Source organism: Somniosus microcephalus, chromosome 2 (assembly GCF_052327205.1).
Source record: "Somniosus microcephalus isolate GS21.2 chromosome 2, FLI_Smic_1.0, whole genome shotgun sequence".
In the NCBI taxonomy this organism is placed as follows: domain Eukaryota; kingdom Metazoa; phylum Chordata; class Chondrichthyes; order Squaliformes; family Somniosidae; genus Somniosus; species Somniosus microcephalus.
In genome coordinates, this window is record NC_140988.1 from 272,950,529 (window position 1) to 272,965,586 (window position 15,058).

General features: G+C 41.4%; 1 protein-coding gene across 3 annotated transcripts in view; it reads left to right on the forward strand.

The window, feature by feature from the left end:
* The window catches only part of LOC147123403 (ADP-ribosylation factor-like protein 15), a 430,360-nt gene that overhangs the window by 125,587 nt on the left and 289,715 nt on the right, over window positions 1–15,058 (forward strand). Inside the window, exon 1 of one of the 3 annotated variants that reach the window (XM_085972463.1) lies at window positions 12,161–12,250. The exons of the other annotated variants lie outside the window; for them this stretch is intronic. The gene's annotated coding sequence lies outside the window, so the exon portion shown is untranslated. Of the gene's footprint in view, window positions 1–12,160; window positions 12,251–15,058 lie in introns of those variants that run through there. 3 annotated transcript variants of the gene reach the window in all.

The following is a 15,058-nucleotide window of genomic DNA, read 5'->3' on the forward strand; positions in this document are numbered from 1 at the left end:
CATAACTTTTCACAAGAAGTTCAGGAGGGGGATGTGCGGAGCAGTTGTCCAGGAACAATAAAATTTTGCAGTTTTCTTCCAGTCCAACTTGCCTGCAATGAGCTCGTGTCGCTGGTACGAAGTGGTTATTGAACCAGTGAGAAAATATTCCTCTGGTTACCCATGCTTTCCTGCTCGCATAATAATGTACAGGTAAATTGCATACACCTTTCAAACATCTCGGATGTTGGCTTTTTCCAATCACTACCAACTTTAACTTGTGTGTGTCTGCAGCATTGGCACACCCAAGAACAGTCAACCTGTCCTTAGCATCCTTAAAACCTACTGGTGCACTCTCATCAGCCGTTGCTAATGTTTTTCTAGGAACGTAGCGCCAGAACAGAGCTGTTTCATCAGCATTGTAAATTTGTTCAGGACCGAGGTTTTCATCCGATATTATTTTTGCAAACTCATCTATGTAATTTTCAGCTGCTTCATGATCAGCAGAAGCTTTTTCACCACAGATTTTCAGATATCTTATACCATGACGCTTCTTAAATTTATGCAGCCAACCTGCATGGGTCAAGCATCGGCAGCGTCGGGTCATGCTTTGCGCCACTTTCGGCTTTCAGAGGTTTTCTGGTTTCGGATGTGTGGATAAAGGATGGTACACTATCTCTTATCCGAAATTGGGTGGGGTTCGGCGGGGGTGGGGTACGGCGGTGGGGGTCGGGGGTCGGGTTCGGCCGGGGGGTCGGCGGGGGTCGTGGTCGTGCGCATTTCGGTTTTCAGAAGTCATGCTTTGCTCCACTTTCGGCTTTCAGAGGTTTTCTGGTTTCGGATGTGCGGATAAAGATTTCGGTTTTCAGAATTGCGGAAAAATGCTACACTATCCCTTATCCGGCTAGGCCTGTAAGTCGTGCGCCACTCTGGTCATGTCGTGCGCACGACTTACGCTGACCGAAAAAACCTTCGGTTTTTAGAGGGTTTCGGTTTTCGGAAGTCCGGATAAAGGGTAGTCTACCTGTATATCGCCGATCCTTCATCGTCACTGGGTCAAAATCCTGGAACTCCCTACCTAACAGCACTGTGGGAGTACCTTCACCACACAGACTGCTGCGGTTCAAGAAGGCAGCTCACCACCACCTTCTCGAGGGCAATTAGGGATGGGCAATAAATGCTGGCCTTGCCAGCGACGCCCACATCCCATAAAACAACTTTTTTAAAAGTTCCACATTCTCAACACTCTGAGTAAAGAAGCCTCTGCTCAATTCCTTATTGGATTCAGTAATGACTAGAGTTGCAAAGGGGTGGAAAGTTTCCGGTAAATTTCTGGAAATTTTCCACGGGAAGTTTAGCTTGGGAATTTTGGGAATTTTGCCCAAAAAAGCACATGCTAGCATAATATTGTTTTTTTTGTATTTCTTTCTTTTTTTTCCCCACAGGTCCTCTCTTAAAATTACTAACAGAGATGGAATCTTAATTATTAAGGAATTTCTTAATCAATATATGTTTATCTTCTTACTTGGCTTGTTTTAATAATTACAAGTTTTGTGTGTGACTGTGAACAAATGTGTCCTGATTGGGTGGATGAGCGATTAGCTCCCTCTATTTGTAATATTTGCATATCGAATTGTGATTGGCCTGCAGGCATCTGTAAGACTGCTATAGTTTTTTAAGATCCAGGTTAGGGGTCCTGAGGGAAGTCATTTTGTTTTCTGCTGATGTTGTGATGATGCAGTAAGTAAATCAGACTTTATACCAAATAAACCAGTTACTTGTTGAACTCTGTTGTCCTTCAATTTAAAATATACAAAATAATACACTATTGCTGATGTAGCGTCGTGTGTGTACAGGTCATGCTTCCATCACATGGAGCATCAGCAAAAATGTACTCGCCCTGTTGCAATCGTGCTGATTGACCACAGTTCGACACAGAGATGAATGCCCTTTATTTCTCTGCATAGAACAATGCCACGTTTACCGTCGGATGTGTGGAAGGATTTTACCCCAGGCATTAAAGATGGAAAGACTGTGTACATGTGCAAACACTGTAGAAAGCCATATGTAAAGAATGCCAGAAAGATGCAGCAGCATTTATCCAAATGTAACAATTTCACTCAAAGCTCACAGCAGTCAGCCCAGAGTTCCTCTGCTTCCATTCAAGAAGATGATGGTTCTCATTCAGCATCAGGCTCCTTATCATCAGCAACTCCTGGCCCACTTGGAAGGTTCTTTGATACAATGGATAACCATAGCCAGAAGAATGCAGATGAGTGCCTTGCTCGAGCTGTATATGCAACAGGCTCACCCCTCATGCTCACAGCCAATGTGTACTGGAAGAGATTTTTCAATGTTATTCACCCTGCATACTGTCCTCCCACCAGACATGCTTTGTCTACTTATTTGCTGGAGGCTTGAGTATAACAGAGTCCAAGGGAAGCTCAAAGAAACTATTTCGGATTTCCAACATCTGCAGTATTTTGCTATCGATAGGGATGGCAGACTGTGTTGCAGTTATCTCGGATGGGTGGTCAAATGTACGAGGGGAGGGCATCATAAACTACATCGTCTCCACTCCTCTCCCAGTTTTCTTCAAGAGCACAGACACGAAGGACAACAGACACACAGGCACATACATTGCTGATGAGCTGAAAGTGGTCATCAACGATCTTGGATCACAAAAGGTCTTTCCAGTAGTTACTGACAATGCTGCGAATATGAAGGCTGCTTGGGCTCAAGTGGAGGAGGCCCACCCTCATATTACATCTATTGGGTGCGCAGCTCATGGGCTTAACCTGCTCCTCAAGGACATCATGGGTTTGAGAACCATGGAAGCACTGTAGAAGAGAGCCAAGCAAGTTGTTAAGTATGTCAGGGGAAAACAGGTAGTTGCAGCAACCTACAACTCCAAGCAAATGACAAAGAACAAGAACACTACACTGAAGCTGCCCAACAACACTAGATGGGGTGGTGTTGTCATAATGTACAACAGCCTTCTGGAGGGTAAGGAGTCGCTGCAAGAAATGGCAATATCCCAGTCTGGGGATATGGAAACCACCATCAAGAAAATACTGCTGGATGATGTGTTTTGGGAGAGAGTGGTTAGCAGCCTTAAACTACTCTCACCAGTAGCATCTGCAATTGCTCAGATTGAAGGAGATGACGCTGTCTTGTCAGATGTTCTCAGGCTTTTTACTGATTTAAAAGAACAAATCAGCATTGCCCTACCCACATCCCTGCTGTTCAAAGCAGAGGAGAAGGCAATTGTTCAATTCATACAGACGCGTCAAGAATTTTGTGTCAAGCCGATTCATGCTGCAGCATACATGCTGGACCCAAAGCATGTTGGGAGACCAATACTTTCTGGAGAACAGATCAACAACGCTTACAGTGTGATTTCTACCCTCTCACACCATCTCAATCTGGATGTGGGCAAAGCTCTGGGAAGTCTGGCAAAGTTCTCTACCAAGCAAGGTCTTTGGAATGGGGATGGGATATGGGAATCATGCAAGCATATCAGTGCACATACCTGGTGGAAGGGACTTTGTGCATCTGAGGCCCTGTCACCTATTGCATCGATGATACTCCAAATCCCACCTTCATCAGCGGCCTCTGAACGAAACTGATCACTTTTTGGGAATACGCATACAAAGGTGCGCAACAGGCTGACTAACTAGAGAGTGGAGAAACTGGTGGCTATCCGGGCGAACCTACAACTTATTGAGCCAGATACAGAAGTGTCCACCACACAACTAGACACTGACGAGGAGGAAATGGACACATCAGAGCCAGAGTCAGAGAATCGGGAGGAGCAATGATGAGTAGAAGACTCAGAAGACTCAAAGGGACAAAATAAGGACAAATTACAGGCTAAATAAGCTGACACTCTTTTTATTTTATTTTAGATGGGTCTTTTTTGTGGGGTTCAATAAAGTTCAAAATTATAACCTAAATAAAGTTTTGAAAGCCTGTTTTTATTTGTATGGAACAGTATGTCTATTTTGACGACAAAGATAATATAAGGGTCAGAGACAAAAACCATCAGTGTGCAAAAAAACTCTAAATTCCCGAAAATTCCTGAAAATTCCCATGGAAAGTTTCCTCTTTTAAAAATTCCCAGAATTTTGCAACCCTAGAATGACTATCTTCTATTTTGGCCCCTAGTTTTGGACTCCCCACAAGTGAAAACATCTTCTCTACGTCTTACCCTATCTAACCCCTTCATAAGTTTAGAACAGTATTTAGATGGTTTCCACTCCAGGGTTATAAAGGAAGTAGGTGAGGATATTGCAGATGCTTTAGCCATAATCTTATCTATGGATTAGAAAATTGCAAATGCAGCTCCATTATTTAAGGAAGCTGAAAGAGAGAAACCAGGAAATTATAGATATGTTAGTCTAACATCTGTTGTGGGGAAGTTTTTAGAATCTATAATTAAGGACGGAGTCACTGAGCACTTGAGAGAAATTTGAGCTGATTAGAGATAGCCAAAATGGATTTGTAAAGGGTAGGTCATGTCTTTTTATTATTCATTCAAAGGATATGGGTGTCGCTGCCAAGGCCAGCATTTATTGCCCATCCCTAATTGTCCTCGAGAAGGTGGTGGTGAGCCGCCGCCTTGAACTGCTGCGGTCCTTGTGGTGAAGGTACTCCCACAGTGCTGTTAGGGAAGACATTCCAGAATTTTGACCTAGTGACTATGAAGGAACGACAATATATTTCCAAGGCTGGATGCTGTGTGACTTGGAGGGGAACTTGGAGGTGGTGGTGTTCCCATGTGCCTGCTGCCCTTGTCATTCTAGGTGGTAGCGGCTGTGGGTTTGGGAGGTGAAATCAAAGAAGCCTTGGCAAGTTGCTGCAGTGCATCTTGTAGATGGTACACACTGCAGCCACGGTACGCCGGTGGTGGAGAGAGTGAATGTTTAAGGTGGTGGATGGGGTGTCAATTAAGTGGGCTGCTTTGTCCTGGATGGTGTCGAGCTTCTTGAGCGTTGTTGGCGCTGCACTCATCGAGGCAAGTGAAGAGTATTCAATCACACTCCTTACTTGTGCCTTGTAGATGGTGGAAAGGCTTTGGGGAGTCGGGAGGTGAGACACTCGCTGCAGGATATCCAGCCTCTGACCTGCTCTTGTAGCCACAGTATTTATGTGGCTGGTCCAGTTAAGTTTCTGGTCAATGGTGGCCCCCAGGATATTGGTGGTGGGAGATTTGACAATGGTAATGCCGTTGAATGTCAAGTGGAGGTGGTTAGACTCTCTTGTTGGAAATGGTCATTGCCTGGCACTTATGTGGTGTGAATGTTACTTGCCACTTATCCGCCCGAGCCTGATTGTTATCCGGGTCTTGCTGCATGTGGGCATGGACTGCTTCATTATCTGAGGAGTTGTGAATGGAACTGAACACTGTGCAATCATCACTTTTGACCTTCTGTTGGAGGGAAGGAAACTGCCCTGAGGAACTCCTGCAGCAATGACCTGGGACTGAGATGATTGGCCTTCAACAATCATAACCATCTTCCTTTGTGCTAGTTTTGACTCCAGCCAGTCTAACGAAGCCAGTTGAATTTTTTGAAGAAGTAAGTAATGTGGTAGATAAGGGAGTGCCTATGGATGTTATGTATATGGACTTCCAGAACGCCTACGATAAACGTAGAGTTGTTATTGATCTGGTTAGGTGATAGAAGACAGTAAATCTGACATCAGTCATCGGGAAGATGCTGGAATCTATTATTAAGGAAGTGGTAACAGAGCATTTAGAAAATCATAATCTGATTAGGCAGAGTCAACATGGTTTAATGAAATGGAAATCATGTTTAACGACAGTTTTTGAAAATGTAACTAGCAAGGTAGATAAAGGGGAACCAGTTGATGTGGTATTCCAAAAGGCATTCGATAAGGTGCCACATAAAAGGTTGTTTTATGCAAGATAAGGGCTCATGGGGTTGGGGGTAATCTGTTAGCATGGCTAGAGGATTGGTTAACGGACAGAAAAGAGAGTACAAATAAACAGGTCATTTTCAGGTTGATGGGCTGTAACTAGTGGTGTGCCACAAGGATCAATACTTGGGCCTCAGCTATTTACAATCTATATTGATGACGGAAATGAAGGGACCGAGTATAATGCACCCAAGTTTGCTGATGATACAAAGCTATGTGGGAGAGTAAGCTGTGAGGAGGACACAGTCTGCAAAGGGATATAGGCAGGTTAAGTGGGTAACAAAAACAGAAAATGCTGGAAATACTCAGCAGGTCAGGCAGCATCTGTGGAGAGAGAAACAGAGTTTAAAGTTTCAGGTTGATGGCCATTCGTCAGAACTTGATGAAACTCGGGCCTTTGCTGAGGACTGATTGTTCGGGGTCAGAGAAGGGAATGTCAGAGGGGATAGTGAAAACACGGCAGGGGGTGAGGTTGGAACAAGGGATGGGGTCAGAGGAAAGTGAAGGAAAAGAAGGTTCTGGAGGGGTGTTGGTGTCCAAGAGTTGTTGAAGTTTGCAATCCTTGACACCTGAAAGGAAGAAAAAAAGTGATTTGTTAAAGCAGCGGATGAGACGAAGGATGAAATGGAACTGCGGACCAGGAGAGCTTTGAGAGAGTGTCAGTTGGTGCTGCTGAAGAGAGAGGTCGAGAACGTGCATGTGACAGCACATGGCGTGGAACGTGGATCTCAGGATGCGGCGAGAGCAGTGGTTCGAGGAATTGCTGAATATCTTTGAGATATCTGTAATCCTGGATGGATCCAAAACATGAAGGGTGGAATTTCAGTTGGAATCCATGTGGAATAAGTCTGAGCCGGTGACAGTTGCTGAGGAAAGAGATGTGGCTGTGAAAGCGAGTTTTGGTAGATACCTTATCAAACGCGAGAAGGGAAACAGAAAGCAATGAAGATGAACAAGGTAAAAGAGACAAATGGAAATCCCTTGCTTTTGTATAAGTGAGTGGGCAATAAGGTGGCAGATGGAGTATAATGTGGGGAAATATGATGTTATTCACTTTGGTAGGAAAAATAGAAAAACAGAATATTTTTTAAATGGTGAGAAACTTTAAAATTTTGGTGTTCAGAGAGATTTGGGCATCCTCATACAAGAAACACAAAGTTAGCATGCATGTACAGCAAGTAATAAGGAAGGCAAATGGCATGTTGGCCTTTATTGCAAGGGGGTTGGAGTATAAGAGTAAGGAAGTCTTGCTTCAGTTGTACAGAAATCCCACAGTGCAGATAGAGGCCATTTCGGCCCATCGAGCCTGCACCGACACATATCCCACCCGATCCCCGTAACCCCACGTGTTTAATCCCCCTAACACTAAGGGTCAATTTATCATAGCCAATCAACCTAACCCGCACATCTTTGGACTGTGGGAGGAAACCGGAGCATCCGGAGGAAACCCACGCAAACATGGGGAGAATGTGCAAACTCCACACAGACAGTCGCCCGAGGCCAGATTCGAACCCGGGTCCCTGGCGCTGTGAGGCAACAGTGCTAACCACTATGCCACCGTGCTTTGGTGAGACCACACCTGGAGTACTGTGCACAGTTCTGGTCTCCTTATCTAAGGAAGGGTATACTATTTTGAGGCGGTGCAACGAAGGCTCACGAGATTGATTCCTGGGATGAGAGGGTTGTCTTATGATGAGGGGTTGAGTAGAATGGACCTATACTCTCCGGAGTTTAGAAGAATGAGAGGTTATCTAATTGAAACTATAATATTCTGAGGGGGCTTGATATTGTAGATGCTGAGGTTGTTTGCCCTGGCCGGAGAGTCTAGAACTAGGGGGCATAGACTCAGGATAAAGGGTCGGCCATTTATGACTGAGATGAGGAGGAATTTCTTCACTGAGGGTTGCGAATCTTTGGAATTCTCTGCCCCAAAGGGCTGTGGATGCTGAGTCGCGGAGATAGATAGATTTTTGGACTCTAGGGATATGAGGGCCATGGGGATCGGGCAGGAAAGTGGAGTTGAGGTCGAAGATCAGTTATGAGGGGCCGTATGGCCTTCTCCTGCTCCTATTTCTTATGTTTTTAAGCTCTTCTGTAAGGATAATGGGTATGTACTCTGATTGGAAGGAAGTGACTTTTGGTGTCCCACAAGTATTGTTGCTGGGGCCTCAATTATTAATTATATTTATTAATGACATTTATTAGTGACTTGGATAACACAATAGAGAGCCACATATCCAAGTTTGCCGATGACTCAAAGATTGGTGGCATTGTAAGTAGCATAGGCGGAAGCATAAAACTACAGAGAGACATTGATAGATTAAGTGAGTGAGCAAAAATGTGATAGATGGATTTCAACACAGGCAAGTGTGAGGTCATCATTTTGGGCCAAAAATGGATATATCCAAGTAAAATGGTGAAAAGCTAGAAACAGTGGAGATCCAAAGAGATTTAGGAGTTCATGTACACAGATCACTAAAAGGTACATGAAATAGCCAAAAAGGCTAATGGAATGTTAGCCTTTATAATTAGAGTGCTAGAATGTAAAAGGGAGGAAGTTTTGTTGTACAAAGCCCTTGTTAGACCACATCTGTAGTACTGTGTACAGTCCTGGGCACTGCACCTTAGAAAGGATATATTGGCCTTGGAAGGAGTGCTGCGCAGATTCATCAGAATGTTACCAGGGCTCCATGGGTTAGATTATGAGGACAGATTGCATAAATTATGCTTGTATTCCCTGGAATGTAGAAGGTTAAGGGTGATTTGATTGAGCGTTTTTCTGATTTTGAAAGGAAGTGATCGAGTAGACAGAGAAACTTTTTCCGCTGGTGGACATGGACATAGGACATGGGGACATAACCTTAGACATAACCAGAGTCAAGCCATTCAGGAGAGAAGTTAGTAAATGCATCTTCACGCAAAGGGTGATAGAAGGTTGGAACTCTGTCCCACAAAAAGTAGTAGATGCTCGTTCAATTAATTTTAAATCTGAGATTGATAGATTTTTGCTAGCTAAGGATATGGATCAAAGGCAGATGGGTGGATTTAAGATACAGATCAGCCGTGATCTCATTGAATGGCAGAACAGGCTTGAGGGGCTGAATGGCTTACTCCTGTTCCTATGTTACTATGTAATATGAAGACCAGAACTCTTAAGTGTGGCCTAGCCAAGGTTCGATATAAGTTTAACATAACTCCTCTGCTATTGAATTCTATTCTCTAGAAATGAATTCCAGTACTGTACTTTGTTTGCACCTTTTATGGTTTTGTTAACCTGCATTATTACCAATCATGCTTTTTGCCCTGTGGACACATGATACTTTTGAGATACAAAACATTGTTTGAAAGGTATGATGCTACAGACATGCTAGAATGAGAACTTATAATCACATAGATTTATAATGTATAAATTCAACACTCTCTATTTAGTTTGTTAGCACAGACTGCAGACTTGTAGTCCTGATACATACGGATTTTCTTGTGCGCACTCTCTAAATGGAGATGGTGGTGAAGTTGGAAGTATATACAGTAAGCAGCTGTCCGAGCAGATGCCAATGACATCTATAGTATTACTAGACTATGGATCATGTGACTGCAGTCTGAATGAATAAAGCTTGCATGACACTGTGACCGTTACGGCTGGGACTGCAAGAATTCATGGATATTTTTGGCAATATCATTAATAAGGAAGTCAGAACTAAATATAGTAGAGTAATAATAGCAGAATGACAAATGAAAATAGACTGCTTAGTGGAAAAATCTCTGCAGCTTCCGGATGCTGGATTTTTATTTTCTCCAAGTAATCTGCTCTATTTCACTTGCACGTGCTGGGGTTTTAAGACATCTTGTTCATAACTGTCAAAGTAGCTCAATACATGTGTGCATCCAGGGCTGTAGGCAGCTAATTTAAAATTGTGCACAATCCTTTCACATGATGCCCACTCCCCTTCGCACACATTTCTAGGAGAGGTAGGGTCTGTGGACACCTATGTCACTAGGCCGATAATTGGAGGGATATATTACACTATAGATGATTGATATGAAATTATAGACTAATTTTGCTTGAATAATAACTAGGTGCAGTAATGCTGTCTTCGAATTTACCAGGACAACCTCGTCACTAAAACTTATAATGTTTTTCTAGTTTATCACCAATGTGAAGAAGTGAAGTCTCAAGGGCACAGTCACCAGAAGAATGTAGTTATTTTATTAAAATGACACTATTAATTGTAGCTGAATACTGAAGGAGATTAGGGAGGGGGTACTTCAGAATACTGAAAAGGGCTGGTGCTGCAGATAACAGAAGCACTAACCATAGCTTTCCCCAAATTATGGAAGCTGAAATTGTGCTAAAGGAGGATGGCAAATGTTGCACCTCTGTTCAAGGAAGGCAAAAGGGATAATCCAACACATTGTTGGCCAGTTGGTCTTAGCAGGGTTGTGAATAAACTTCTCAAGTCCATAATAAAAGATGAAGCTACTAAACACTTGAAAGTCTAATTGGACAGTCAGTGTGGATTTGTAAAGAGCAAGTTGTGTTTGAGTAATTTTAAGTAAATTGTTCAATTGAACTACAGTTCAATTTTCTTGAATATGATGGATACTGTACATCGTGGAATTTCAATTGGCTGTCGATAATATGACACATGAGAGACTTGTTGCAATCATTGAGGGGCACAGTATGAAATGGGATATAGCAGTATGGATAAAGGGATTGCTAGGGGACAGAAAGTTGAGAATAAATTGATGAATAAATGGTGTGCCCCAGGGATCTGTATTGCGACCTGTTTTACCATATTGTCCAACTGATTTGGACATGGGCCATAAAAGGAATGATGACGTTTGCTGCTGATATCAAAGTAGGGGAAATGGCAAACTGAAGAAGATTGTAGGCGTATGTGGTCAAGTTAGTGGAGTGGGCAGATAGGTGGCAGATGCAATTCAGTGCAGAGAAGTATGAAGGAATATTTTTTTGGGGAAAAGTACAATTAAAGGAAGTATACTCTAAATGGTAAGGGTGTATACCCTAAATAGTAAAATTCTTAATAGTGGTGGAACGAGATGTAGGGGTGCAGATTATTGATCTTCGAAGGTAGAATAGGCCGTAAAAGGCAAATGGACTTCTGGTTTTGTACACGAGCATTGAATGCATAAGTAAGATAATGATGAATTTTTGTAAGATACTGGTTAAGCCACAATTTGGAAGACTGCTTGCAGTTCTAGGCACCCCATTATAAAAAGGATATTAGAGTCACAGAAACTACAATTCAGAGCCACTTGGATGATACCAGGATAAAGAGATTATCATTGTGAAGAAAGGCTTAAAAAATTGGGAATATTTTCACTGGAACAGAGAAGGTTAATGAAGGATCTAATAGAAGTTTTAAAAATTATGAAAGGTTTTGACAGGGTAAATAGTGAAAGATTGTTTCCACTGCTTGGTAACTCGGTAACAAGGAGGCATTGACTGAAGATTATCTATAGAAGAATAAAGGGGGAAGTTAAAAGGATCTTTTTCCAACAGAGGGTTATTAGAAGACAGAATGCTTCACCACAACTGGCTATTGAAGCAGATGTTGTAACATTATTTAAAAGGAAATTGGATTAGTATTTGCAAAGGAAGAATATAAAAAGAGTAAGGGCAGGAAAATGGGTTCCAGTATAGCACTCCAGTTGAATGGTCTCCTGTACAGTGAGTTCTAGATTCTGTGTAGTATTTAATCTGAGCATTTTGTTTAACAAACCTCAAATCTATGCAAAGCTATCCTTCAGCTAGCACAACCCCATATCCACCATTCACACACTCAAGCACACAATTACATTCAATTTTTGTTTTTTTGTAATACTGTACTACATTTGCATTGTTGATTGGGTAGTTGCCAATCCTGACACTTGTGTTGTAACAGGCTACCAAAACAGAGAAATGTATGCGTATGCATACAGCTAGTTGCCTATGCCAGCGTGTGTATTGCATGGACTATAGTATTTTTCCAGTGTAAATAATCGGGTGCAAGTTGGGATAACTAATGTCACAATGGCTGTGCTGTAAATGAGTGACACCAACAGGTGGCAATGTTTCTCCACCCTGGCAAATAGTCAACACGTTTACTGTTAATGGAATTGCAACAACTACAATATCAAACCAAATTCAGTAATGCAACTTACATGATCCAGGAAGCCTTTTGTAATTATTATTTGTCTAAACTATATTATTTCCTGAAATTACATTGTTTAATTAGCGCACTACTTTTTTTTAGGACAGGTGGTGCCCGTAGTTTCAAGACAAAGCAACGAGTAATCTGCTGTGTTAAGCTTGCAGCCAGTGAAAAAGGTTTGTGGTTGAGCAAAGTAATAGTGAATCTTGTGGTCATCGGTATCCATTCTAATGTTTCATTTGCACTTCAGGTACTGTTTGACTCTGGTATCCACACACAAGTGGTTTGAGCTGAAAGCATTGCATATTACTGCTCCAATCGCAGTGCATTGTACTTTAGGGTGAAACGGAGTTCTCGCCACGCATGCTTAGTTATGTGCAGTCATTTGGTTACTGGCCTCCAGCTGCAGGTGACATGTCTAATGTTCGGAAAGAGTTGACAAGACATTTGACTTTTTTTTGTAACAGTAGACATTTAACAGGCTGCTTGGGCTCTTGTAACCTTTTAACTCAAATTGGTATAAAGCCAAAGGAGTGTGAAGTTCTCTCCACATAGGCTTGAGTACCACTGCAAATGCCAAATTACAGGCATTTTTCTGAAGTTATACTGCGATTTTTTCATCACTATGAAGGATAAAGTGATTTAGTAACACAAAGTATGCAATTTAATGTGCTGCATTAGTCTTTTATTGACAAGTTATTCTCCTACACATCAAAAAATCATCTATCTTTGTATACATGTTTGTGTTTTTGCAGGTTATATGATTCAGGACACTGTATTTCTCATGGTACTCTAACCTTTTTTTATGCAGCCTTAGAAGTGGCATCGTGTCTTTGCTATCTTGCATTTACTGTTAAATGTTCAGGACCCCTGATGGTTGATGTCTTGCATAAGAATGTAAGAAATTTAGATATTGAGTAAGAAAAGACTATCTGGTTCATTGCATTTTATTGGTAAATTTGCTTCTACCAATGTTAGTTTACAGGTTGCCCTTGCATGGATTTGACCTCACTTACTGTATTTAATCTCCAGAGGTAGAATTCTGCAAAATTTCTCCTTAAGTAATCAAGCAAAATTCCATATACAGCCCATCCTTCTGTATTATGGCCAGTTGTTTTCTACCAATTACATTTCCATAGCCCCAGGGCCTGCTGTGTTTCATGGAATGTTCCTGATCCATACGTTGCAGGAGAAATTGTCATTTCATATTTGATGAGAACTAAACGCTGGTGATGGATCTGGGAGGAAAACTTCATATTTCTTTATTAAAACGTTAAGATGATGGACGTCTGAGTATTGCCCATAGACAACAACCAATTTTGGGGCTGTTCTGTTGTTTTTGCTTTGCTGATTCTTAAACAATTTATTTCTTTGTTCGCAAGTCTTCATTTGCAGCCAGGGAATTCAAATTGAAATTGCAGTAACCTTGTGGTCTGTCAGGTTGGTATAAAACAACTGTTAATTTTCACAACTGTTAATTTTCACCACAATCATTATACCACAGCATAAAATAATAGAAAGTTCTCCCCCTCCCCCTTGATGCTGTTCTCCTTTTCCAGACACAGTTTTGTCAGGAATCACCCTGTATTACAATAATAGCCTCAGCAATCTTAGATGTCCTCTGTGTGGTAGGTCACAAGATTCAGTTTGTGTCTTTCTAGTTATTTACGTATTCAAGATCAACTGTGGCAGACATGCCAGACACCGCTCTGAAAAGCACATTGTGTGTTTTATAAAAACTCTCAAGCCATCAATTGCTGGCAGAAAATCTTTCACTGCTCAAAGTAAGAGCAAGCGCATTCACCTATTATCTTGCAGCATACACCATTATTGATGTATTTTTAAGCATTGTCTCCCAGATTTTTTTTCTGATTGTAGCTTTTCTTGAGGCTTATTTGCAGTGACTGCATATTTAGATTGCAGCTGATATTTCAAATACAACGCCTGGCAAATAATGTTTCTCAACTTAAGTTCAAAAATGAATTTCTCTTCTTCTGGCGTTTGTGACCTCTACGGCTTTTCTTCTGTCTTCCGTCTTAGGAAGGGTTTAATTTTCTTCGCCGACTCCACTGGCACACCTTGCAGCAGTTACTTTGTGAGCAGTCTGCTGCCACTTGCTGATTATCTTGGTCTTGGCAATTGCAATAGACAAGTTCGAGTTAATAAATGAAGTCAACAGAAAGACTAGAATTATGGGGCAAATTGTTGCTATTAATGGATTTTGTTATTCAAAGTCTATGGGGATATTTAAGGTTCTGACATTTTGTGGTGATTTCTGGCAAATATAAGCTATTTACAGATCATCTCCAGGCTTAATTGTTTTTAAAATATCAATTGTAAATTTTCAGTACTTCAGCCAAAAAATTATCCTAATACTGTGTGTATTAAGGAACACACAGTTCTGCATATGAGTTATTGTTGCACGAGTTAATGTTTAAGTGGATCACAGACCTTTGTGTGTGGCATTAGAACTATTGTTCTTTTGGCCTCTGACACCATTCCCTGAGACCTATTACCTGCTTCATTTAACACCATGAACAATGGTAAAGACTGCTTACTATGAGACCCAATTCATACAAGCAGTAAAGTTCAAGATTCTAGTATAATATTGGTTATTTTTATAAGCAATTAAGGGACAATAATCTATGGAGTGTTGAAGAGAAAGTGGACGGTAAATGGCAGAGGTGCTGTGGAATATGGAAAATATTCTACAGTAACACAGCTGCATAACCTGCAAACAGTTTGTGGAGTTTAAGAAATTGGTTAATGCATTGTAGAATATGTTCCATATTCTATAGTGTTGCAGTGTATTCAATTTTACTGTATACTAAAGAATATAAAAATGACACACTTTTTTCAGTTAATGACCTCTAATGTGTTTTGCCACTGCACCATCTAGAACTAATTTTTCTTAATAATGCGATTCCTGCTAAAGTGGAAATTATATTGAAATGCTTACATTCATGTGAATTAGCAACTAGATG